Raw genomic sequence first — 11,368 nt, forward strand, 5'->3', positions numbered from 1 at the left:
TACCATGTTATGCCAGGGTTATGGTTACTCTATCAGATCACCATAGGGGATTATATTTTACCTGTTTCTCTAGGCTTCACAGTGCCAACCAAGCATAGGACCTTCTATCTAGAAAATATTCAGTAAAAGCACCTGACTTCAATGCAATGTTTGAGTCCATGTGCAAACGTACACATGGAATTAAAATAATTCCTTTTTAGTTGGTGTGTTCGTGTTTGCATGCAGCAAAATTCACAGACAAGAAAAAAGCTCTATTAATAGGAAAAAGACATCCTCCACTCATGAACTGTGGGGCCAGGTGCTAGGCACCATATCCACTGTGTTACAAGAAATGGTGGTGCCTTCTTTGAGAAACTTCCAGTCTGGAGGGGAGAAAAACCCATGATAACATGGATATTAGTCCCATTTCTCCTGCCTCTCCTGGGAGACTGGAGGAAACATTTTGACAGAGCCTGAAGGTAGTTGAGATAGGCGGACCCAAGCTGAGTGGAGAGTGTGAGAGGACAGGCAGACCAGGGTGCTGGAAGAGACATGGTCAGAGGAGCTTGCTGTAAGTTTGAAGAGTATGTGCTTCCTGGTAGAAGCAACTGTAACAGAAAAATGTATTTTAGAAATACTCCTAGGGGCTGGAAAGTAAGATGAAATAGTAGGAAGAAAAATGAGCTGGCAGTAACGAGGCTGTCGTGAGAAGTCAGGGATGATGTGGATGTGGCTTTCGTGAGGTCAGGCATGATGTGACACCAGCTCAAGTATAAGACTGAGGAGGGTAGTATTTGAGAACTTAGAGGCTGAATGTGAGAGAACCCTGGCTCTTGGGAGCTGGACTGTCTGGCCTGCACCTTCTCCAATCAGGAGCATTCACTGGAGAGGTTACATGCACTCACTGGGTTGTCCAGGCTAGACAGACGCAGCCCTGGTGGAAACCACATTATGGGCTCCATACTTTAATGTTCTGTAAATAGAACTGGCCTCCCTTATGCCAAGGCTCCTATTCAGCTTTTGGGTGTTCCGCTTTCCTGACCTGACCAGCAATGCCTCAGAACAGAGCACTAGGAGTAGGTAGTAGAAAGGGAGGCTATTTAACATCTTCAGGCCTGTTTCTTCATAAAATAAGAAGGACGTTAACATAGCACCTGTTTCACAGAGAAGCTACAAAAACAATAGATGGGCTTGTAAATTGCTTGGTACTAGGCCTTGGTACCAAAGCCCATTTGCCCACTGCACATTATTCCAATCACTGCAAGTATTATGGGAAGTGGTTGTGTCTGGTCTCTTGGTTCTTGTCTCCTGGAAAGGAAGAATTCAGTAGAGACACAGACAATTTTTAGCAAAGCAGACATTTCAAAGTGATTGAAGTAGCCTGCCCCAAAAGCAAAGGAACAGCCCTGTGGGTTCAGTATTGTGGGTTTTAAAGTTCTTTTATGAATATTTATGAGGTGAGGACATATTCATGGGTATGGTGACTTTTTCCTTCTCCCAACTTGTGGTCAACCAGATCTCCCTTTTGAGGTATTTCTTCCCATGATCCTCTAGAAAAGCCTACTAAGAGTGTGTGTGTGTGTGTGTGTGTGTGTGTGTGTGTGTGTATGTAAACCACAATGTAAGTGGTATTATAATGAAGTAAGGTTCTTCTTGTAACAGAAATATTAGAGCACATGATACATGCCTGTCATGACAGAAGTCAGTGAAGAGAGGCAGGAATCAAGTGTTTGTCTTGCACGTTATTCAGAAAGTTGGCAACTGAGAAGGCAACCAGTAAAGACCCTAAAAACAGTTCTCCATCTCATGCCCAGCCAGCAGATTAAATAGGAGAGAGGATCAAAGGCAGTCAGTCATTCTGGAACTAGTCATTGCTCCTCTGCGTAGGTGGTCGGTCATGTTTTCTGAGACTTGTGATATCTGTACCTCTCTTGTTATCATCCCTTACATCCTTCCCCTAGTCTATGAATGTTTGGGCTCGAACAATTCTTGAAATGTTGAGTCAGGTTAGTCTCTGTTGGTATCAACCTTCTCCTCCTCCAGGGAATTCTGGTCTGGGGAGATGGTTAATTCAGAACAAACCAAAACCAGTGTGTAGGTTGCTAAGCAATTAATAACATGTACATGCAGATTCCTTTTTACAATATGGAGTGCAGGTGTGTCTTTATGATATGGGATTTAATGATGCCCCTCTCCATCCCTCCTGCTCTCTATCATTCTGAGGATGCAGATCCTTCATTAATGTACATGTGTGACAACTAGGAAAGTGCCCTGGTGGCATAGTTTATGATACGGTAGGAATGGCCTAACTGCAGCTTCAAGGATGCTTAACCACAGAAGGGCATTCTGACCATCAGGAGTCTAGGTAAATACAGTCCTGGTTTTTTTCTGTTTAGCTCATGTCTAACTCCTTGCCTACTTGGTATCAAAACAAAAAGTTTTATAAAAGAGAAGATGTTCCAGTACAAGGCAGCCAAGCATAGAGGTGGGAGACCCAAGTAAAGATTTGGGTCTCAACCAGTAACCCTAAAAACAGTTCTCCATCTCATGCCCAGCCAGCAGATTAAATAGGAGAGAGGAACAAAGGCAGTCAGTCATTCTGGAACTAGTCATTGCTCCACATTTGGGTCCATTGAGGCCCAAATCCATCTCAAGAGGATAGGGCTCCAGCATACTTATGGGATAAAGAAACAGGATGGTCTGAGGCTGGAGAAAGGTGACTGAAGGTAATGGCCAATTTGTGAATGTGTGATCCATCTTCATCGCTCATCCCGGGATTCATGCTCAGAGCATGGTGACTTTACCGTGATCTAAGGATGGAGGTTTTAGCTCTGTCATCCGAAGGTCATTCATCAGCCATGCAGGAGTGACTGTCTTATCTGGAGGATGTCTGAGTGCTTGCATGACAAATTGATGAAACTTGAAAGTCAACCAGTTTCTCTACCTGGGCAAGCAGGACCCACCCTCATCCTAGTTCCAAATCTTAACATTTAAGGAGAAGCCTAGGTACACGAATATGTGTGTGCAGTTGCTGTTCTTCCTGCCTAGAATGTTCTACTCACGGATGAACTCAAGCTTCCCTTCAGTGGACCAGAACCCAATGTAGTCTCTGCAGAGGGGCTCTTCCTGCTCATCTCCCTGAAACAGATTCTCCCCTGCCCTGATCCTTTTCTGTTTTATGTTCTCAGTGAAAGATCATTTCAGAGCACCAAGATTTTCCCAAGGACAGGTCAAAAATTTTGCTTCTTGCTAAGCTGGTTTTTTAGCTCCTCTGAAAGTAACCCTTTTATCTTTCACTTATTCATTCACTAAATTATTTCAACATATAATGAACGATGTGATCCAACTTACTATCAAAGCATATAATATTACATTAGATTCAATTACGTAGTCCTGGATGGTAGGAACTCGTTTTGCCATACTGAATCCCAACCACATGACATGTAATAACTATTTAATAAAGCCTCATATGAATGAATGAAGTCTATGAAAATGTTGATTTGTATAAGAACTTATTTTGATTTTGTTATAAAATTAATGAATAATTATTTTTTCATGAGATCTTGCCTTAGGCCTGAATATTGAAAAGATCTTGAATAAATAGCAGAGGATGTGACTAGAGAAAAGTACTCTTGGTCTGGGTAATGCACTCGCCTCCAGAGCCCAGAGGCCTGAGTTTGATCCTGAAACCCACCTAACTGTGGAAGTCAAGAACCAACTCCACAAAGTTGACTTCTAGCCTCTATATCTGTGCACACATGTGCGCGTGTGCACACACATACACACACACAATAACAAACTTTTTTAAAATTAAAGAAATGTGCTCTTTTAAAAATAATGAGTATTTTGCTTTTTAAATTGCTCATAAATTATAAAGAGCTGATAGAGGTAACAAAGATTATTTTTTCAGAAGGGAGATAACATTAGTTTGTGATTGCTGCTTCCTCCTGTAGCCACGTCCCAGGGTTCCAGAGCAGTTTTTTGCTTCACCTCCATAAGGCAGGGGCAAATGACCCATAAGAAAGGTGACTTCAGACCCTTTTGTTACTATTTTATTTATTATTGTTGTAACTGTGTGCAAGGATGATGTGTAGTGTGAGTGTGTGCACATACTGTGGTGCACATGTGAAGGTCAGAGGACAATTTTCAGAAGTCAGTTCTCCATGGGTTCTGGGGATAGATCTCAGGTCAACAGGCTTGTGCAGTGAGAACGTTTACCCACTGACCTATCTCACTGACCTAGGTACTTTTTAAAAATACAAGATTTACCTACTTCTGGTTGTTGCCATAAGAAAATAATATGCCCAGTCAGGCCCTAAATTAGTTATTTCTCTGATGCTGTGATAACACACCATGACCAAGGCAACTTATAGAAGGAAGAGTTTATTTGGCTTACAGTTCCAGAGGAAAAAGAGTCCATCACATCATGGTGGGTCAGGCATGGCAGGAGGCAGCCGGAGCAGAAAGCTAAGCTTTCATGTCTTCAAGCAGGTACAGGAAGTAGAGAGAAGGAATCTGGAAGTGGAACATGACTTTGAACTCTCAAAGCCTATGCTTCTTCCAACACTGCCAAACTTCCTAAAGGTTCCATGATCCTCTCCAAACAGGGCCACAAACTGGGGACAAAGTATCCAAATACTTGGAACCTATGGGGGACACTTATTCAAACCACCACAAGCCCCAAGCCATCAAGAAAAGCCATCAGATATATCTGTCAGGAGCCAGCATACCCATTAAAGAAGCACAGTTCCTAGAACCCACCATGCTCTTATGGTCCCTCCAAAATGCCTTCATTTATTTTAAAATGAGAAGTAAAAACTGAACTCTTAGGTTGAATGAATTATGTTTAATATATGATATTATATTTGTGTTTATACTAATACCACCCTCACATAGCATTTAAAAAATTTTTTGGGAGGAAGAAGTCCTTGAAAGCAAACACTCATATGAGACCTGTGAAAGTACCCGTGACCAGACACTTGCTCTTATTTGCTTCAGAACGGATTCTAGGCAGATGTTCTACTAGAATACAAAAATGTGCTTGTGCCAAAAGAATCCAGTCGTGGTTATCCAGGAAAAAAAAATTTTCTGTGCCAAGTGGAATCTTTTCCCAAGATGTCTAGCATTCACAGGAACATATTTTAGAAGACAGAGTAATGCAATTGCCCCCATAAAACACCCTCTTGTCTAGTGGGGAACAAAGCACACAGCAGGACAGGAAGAGAAAATGAGGCCCAGTGTGGAGAAAAGGCATTGCCTCCGAGGGTGGGGCTGCAGCCCCTGTAATTTGCACCTTTCCGAGTGGAGACAGAAGAGCTGTCAACCTCCACAGGCAGCTGAAGAGTGGAGATAATGACAGGACCGGAGAAGGGCCCCGCTGAGGAAATAAGCAGGCAGCCAGCGCCTTGGGAGCTGAAAATAAAGGCCTCCCAGGAAAGACCTCAGAAGGAGCCCCTTTCTTCTGTTAAAAGTAAAATGAAAACCAAGAGACCTCTGAACCACCCCTCCAAGGGACTCCATTTAGGTAAATCAGAGAGGGCTACAGGTTCACGTCTGACTCAGATCAGCTTTGTTCTTCCTTGGCTTCATGCTGAGTAGCTCTGACTAGCTCTCCAAGGAATCCCTAACAATCTGCAAAGGGACAGAGTTTCAGTTGAGGTGGACTGTCTGGAAGCTGGGGTAATGGCAGCGATTGCTGCTGAGTTAGGTATTAGATATTAAGTCAAGCAAGGGAGGAGGAGTACAGAGTACCTGCCTAGCAGGGATGAAGTCCTGGGTTCAGTCCCCAGCACTGCTAAATGGCATGGGGATACACACCTGAAATCCTAGCACTGGGGAGGTGGAGGCAGTAGGATCAGAAGTTCAGGGTCATCCTTAGCTACACAGCAAGCTTAAGGCCAGCCTTGTCTACATGAGACCTTGTCTAATAATAATAACAACAACAATAAGGGTTGGAGCAATGGCTCTTCCAGGGGACCAGAGTTCAGTACCTAGCATCCATGTCAGGCAGCTCACAACTACCTGTAACTCCAACTCTAAGGGATCTAACACCCTCTTCTGGCCTCCATAGGCAACTGCACCCAAGTGCACATGCATTCATACACACACACACACACACACACACACACATAATTTTTTTATTAAAACATAAAAATAAAGATAAAATTAATAAAGATAAATACAGGAAAAAGTCTTCACAGCCCCAGAAACTCCTAACTATTGAGAACTCACAGTTAGATCTCCCCAGGCCTCCCTGGTCTCTAAGCAGGTAGGTTCATGGCTTTTTGGCAGAATAGTGGTTATGACAGCGAACTTTAGCGACGTATCTCTGAGGCTCACAGGCTCACACACTGGTACCTCCTACCTAATGTGATTCTAAGCAAGTTCCTCAACTTCACAGAGTGTTAGTCAAAAACGAGTCCAAACTGTACCTCCCACAGCAAGCTGCTGTACACATTAATGAGAATGTATTGTGAACACTAAGCATGCCTCTGACACATGGTAATAAGTCAGTGCATCTTTAGATAAAATACTGTCGAATACTCACCTAGGCCAAGACCTAACCATCTGCTGAGAATCAGGTTGGGCATTTTGTGAAACGCTACTGTTCCTTTGTGCTGCTGTTTTTATTTCGCTATGAGCTGGTCCACGCTTCAGAAATAGGGAAAAGGATGAGGCTCACAAGGAAGAGGTAAAGGGCCCAGACTAGTCTATTCAGACTTTGGTCCTTTGTGTTTAGACATGTGTTTCAGCTTTTGAAAACTCCTTTTAAAGGTTTTAGCTGATTTGAGCACTTTTCAGCTGAAATCACCAGACCATCCAGAATCTACTTTTAAATGAAGGTTATTATAATATCTCTAAGCTTTAGAGGATTTTGGATTATATGGGAGTGCCTTTGTTTTAAATTCCAAGATATAGGGGCTAGGCTAGAGAGGTGGTTCCATAGTTGAGAGTGTTTGCTGTTCTATCTTGAGGACCAGAGTCTGGATTCCCAGCACCCACATCAGGTAGCTCACAAACACCTGTAATCCTAGATCCAAGGCATCTGATGCCCTCTTACACACACACACATACACACACACACACACACACACACACACACACACACACAAATAAATAATAAAAATAAATTTAGATTCCAAGAAATATAGGTGTCTTTAAATCCTGTTTGGGAACCCATGGTTTTGGTAAACATTGATCAAAGGTCTTAAGTCTGTGGTAACATCTGTCTGAGAACAGGAAGATGTAACAAAAATGATTGCCGCCTGGCATGGTGGCACACGCCTTTAATCCCAGCACTTGGGAGGCAGAGGCAGGCAGATTTCTGTGAGTTCAAGGCCAGCGTGGTCTACATAAGTGAGTTCCAGGACAGCTGGGGCTACAGGGAGACCCTGTCTCAAAAAGACCAAAAGATTAATTAATTAATTAAAAAAATAATTGTCCTCATTCACCACCCCCAACTCACTGCCTCTCATATTTCATATGGACCCCTCAAAAGTCTCCATTCCAGTTAGAGGATACCCATGTCCAAGGCTATCTAGAGCCCCAATAAGTTTCTGGTTCCCTCAGTCTTTGGGACTATCTCTTGGTTGTATGAGTATCATTGGTATCTCTCAGGAACTGACCCCCACAAAGACAGCTCTGTTTCTGGGTAGCTAAATGTCCCTTTTCCAAATCCTTCTCCACAGAGCAGCAGGGTCAGAGGCCACCTAAGGGATAAGCCCTTGCCCTCCTGCTGACTGGACTGAGCCAGGGCACTCACGTTCTCACACTCAGTATTTAAAAGGTCATTTGGCACATCTCAGGGATTTTGAGTAGACTTAGATAAGTGATTGAATCCAGCACGCATGGTGAAGTCAAGAAACCTTCCTCTTCCTCACAGTACCACCCAGAGTTAGTGTCTAACGTATTGATTTTTTCCTTCAAATGGCTCATTCCCACTCCAGCACCTAATTACCTCACCATTACCCACCCCCAGCTGGACTGGAACCCGCTCTACCTATGCTCAACTCAAGTTCCCCCTTACCTCCAGGGCTGCTTCCTGACGCCTCCCATGCCCGATCTGATCTGGTATTTACTCTACAGGTTCCTATTCCAGTTGGCTGGTCTTAGATTAATGCCTCACAAACCATGTCTAAACCCTGAACCTTACCATGGCCATTCTACAATTTGATTGCAGAGATTATGTGTTTTCTGTGTGTTATGTGACTTTCCCTGGTCAGATGTGAGCAAACATCTGTTCACCCCAGAAAGAATAGTAACAACAGACTGAAGAAAGGATTCCACCGAAGTCTAGCTTGGTGAACCAGTAAGTATATTAGAGTTACTTACAGGAGCATAGGTGAGTCGAAGGCAACTTAATCACCAGAAACCCACCCCAGCATGAAGAATACCACATGAAAACTGTACTCCCCATACCCCCTGTACAACCAGCAGTCAGGTCCAAAGAAAGGCCCTCCTGAACCCAGCAATTTTGACTGCAGGTATAGCCATGGAGAGGGGCCTTGTAAATCTTGTAACTTTCTGAACTTCCTGATCCTTGCATATTTCCTGAGCTTCCCAGGCCCTATGAGCCTGTCTTCCAGGAGGGAAGGGTTCAATTTGGAGGAAACAGTGCACACAGTTCTGCTGCTGCTCAAGCCTGAGGGCAGGCCACTCACCCCCAATTCATTACAGCAGTGACATCCAGTGATCTCGCATCCTAAACAAAATTCCCTGTGGACTTCATCTAGTCAATCCAGGGGAGAGAGCCTTAGGCATTGCTTCTCAGATGAGCATCTAGAACTCATCCTTTTCCTGAACCAACCACATCTTACTCTTAACTCCTAAACCGCTTAAAATTAATCGAAATGTCCTAATCTTGGGGATGGATAGGTTTGCATGCTGTTAACAGATGTGTCACACAGTGGTTTTAAAAAATATTTTTTTATTTTTATTTTATGAGTATATTCCCTGCATGTAAGTGCCCCTCCATGCTGTAAGATGCCCATGGAGGTCAAAAGAAGGTGTTGGATCCCCTGGAACTGGAGTTACAGATGGTTGTTGGCTGCAATGTGGGTGCGCTGGGAATCAAACCTGGGTCCTCTATAAGAATAGCCAGTGCTTGTAACTGCTGAGCCATCTCTTCAGGCCCCACATACAATTTTTTGATGACAAGTTAAGTGGAATGGTATTTTCAGTTATAAAAAGTAGATGGGGCTGGAGAGATGGTTCAGTGGTCAAGAATGTGTACTGCTCTTTCAGAGGACCTGAGCTTGGTTTCCAGCATCCACATCAGGCATCTCACAAACTGTAACTCCAGCTCTCTGACCTCTGCAGACACCTGCCCTCATGTGTGCATACTCCTACACAGACACATACATATAATTAAAAGTAAGAAATAGGATGCTACAGAGATGGCTCAGTAATTAAGAGTACATGTGGCTCTTCCAGGGGACTCAAATCTGATTCCCAGCACTCACATGGCAGCTCACAACTGCCTGCACACATGCGTTACACATGCACGCATTCAGGTACACATACATACACATAAAATAAACTAATAAATCCTTTACAAAAACAAAAAAAATCCCGTGTGTGTGTGTGTGTGTGTGTGTGTGTGTGTGTGTGTCTGTGTCTGTGTCTGTGTCTGTGTCTGTGTCTGTGTGTGTATATCTTTTGTGTCTAGTCCATAAGCTAGGAGTCACAGGCATTGAGGCAGGGTCTCTATGTAGTCCCAGCTGGCCTGGAATTCCCTATGAAGACCAGGCTAGCCTCAATCTCACAGAGATCCACCTGCCTCTGCCTCCTGAGTACCAGGACTAAAGGCATGCACCACCATGCCCAGCTGAAATCTCTTTTTAAAAATAGGTATTTGTTTCTTCTAAACCTTATCTAGTTGGATATAGGCCATGGCATATGATCCTATTATTTCCTAGATAGCCACTCCTTTGCTCTAAAAACCATTTATCAGTCAGCTTACCATTGATATTTTATCCAAAGTAATAATGACATGTAGGCTTGGATTTATAACATTCTCCATGGAAGTGGATTTCTACCCATCAGTCTAATTCTACCACTGTTCCTCTTCTAATGCATCTACCTGTGAAATGCTACTTATTCTAGTATGAGCCCTCAGATCTGTCTCAACCACAAAACTGTCTTATCAGAGACACCACAGAATGCTCTGCTGAAATGTAAGTCCTCTGTCAGTAGATTCTTATCACAGTCTGAAAATGAGCAAGTTGATTTTAGAATCAGAGAAAAATGTTGTAGGGAGAAGCACACTTTTCTGCCCCAGAAGCCCTGCCGTCCCATCTCTGGGCCTCCCTCCTTGGTGGTATCAAAGATGGTTGCAATTATACAGTTTCCATTCCTGTGATAGTCTGCTGGAACCTTCAGGTTCAGGCTCCAGTACTGAGACTTTGTCTTCTGAATATGGCAACATTCCAAGATTGAATTTTTTTCTTGTGTCAATAATGTGGAGAGTAAACTAAGGGAACCCCTCAGTACACTTTGTGGAAACAGCTCCTCTTCTCCTCTTTCTGTGTGTGTCCACAGCTCTCATTTCCTGGAACAACCATGGCTTTCACTTCCAGCCTCAACATCCATTTCCTAAGGCCTGATGTTTTCACTCTCACACAGTCCTAGCCATTAAAGGATTGTTTTTTCCTTCTTCTTATAAGATAGCTCTGGAGGCCTCCTAGGACAAGAATTCCAATACACTGAGAACAAAGGACGTGAATGACTTTTTATTTTATTGAGTCATTCAAGTTGACATAGTATCTTCAAAGATGAAAGCTTGTTAGTATTTTTTCCTAAACTCCTGCTGCCGGTGAATGCATGAGGCCAACATGCCCCTCTCCCCTTTCCTCATTGCCCCAAGTTCCCCCTGCTCCTGGGGTGTTCACTTCAAATAACTCTCTGCTAGTCCTGGATGAAATACCCTTCAGCAGCTTGTGGAAATAAAGGGGAAAAAGACTGAAAAAATCAAACTCACTCTCAACTGGTTTCCCAAAGCCTAAAACAGTAAAGGAAATATTTTAGCACAAACAAGGCACATATCAAAATTTTTTTCAGCCTATATCTCAGTGTGACAATTTCACCCATAAGAGCTTATTTCTTGTGCTAACAAACAAAATGCAAAAGCAAAAGCCCATGAGATGAACTTGAACCAGTGTCCAGTCTACAAAGAGGAGGGTCAACACAGAAGAATCATTTCCTCCATGCTTCCAAGAGAAGCCAGCCATGGTCAGGCAGGACCTTTGACTTATCTTCACATAGGCAGAACTGGTAAAAGAAAGGAGCCAAGGGCTCCTCCCAAGCCCATGTGACCCCTGAGGAACAGATCCTCAAACGACCTTAAGAGTAAAAATAAATTGGTTTATCTGGGCCAACTGTATGGCCTTAA

Source organism: Nannospalax galili, unplaced genomic scaffold (assembly GCF_000622305.1).
Source record: "Nannospalax galili isolate Female #2095 unplaced genomic scaffold, S.galili_v1.0 scaffold234, whole genome shotgun sequence".
In the NCBI taxonomy this organism is placed as follows: Eukaryota; Metazoa; Chordata; class Mammalia; order Rodentia; family Spalacidae; genus Nannospalax; species Nannospalax galili.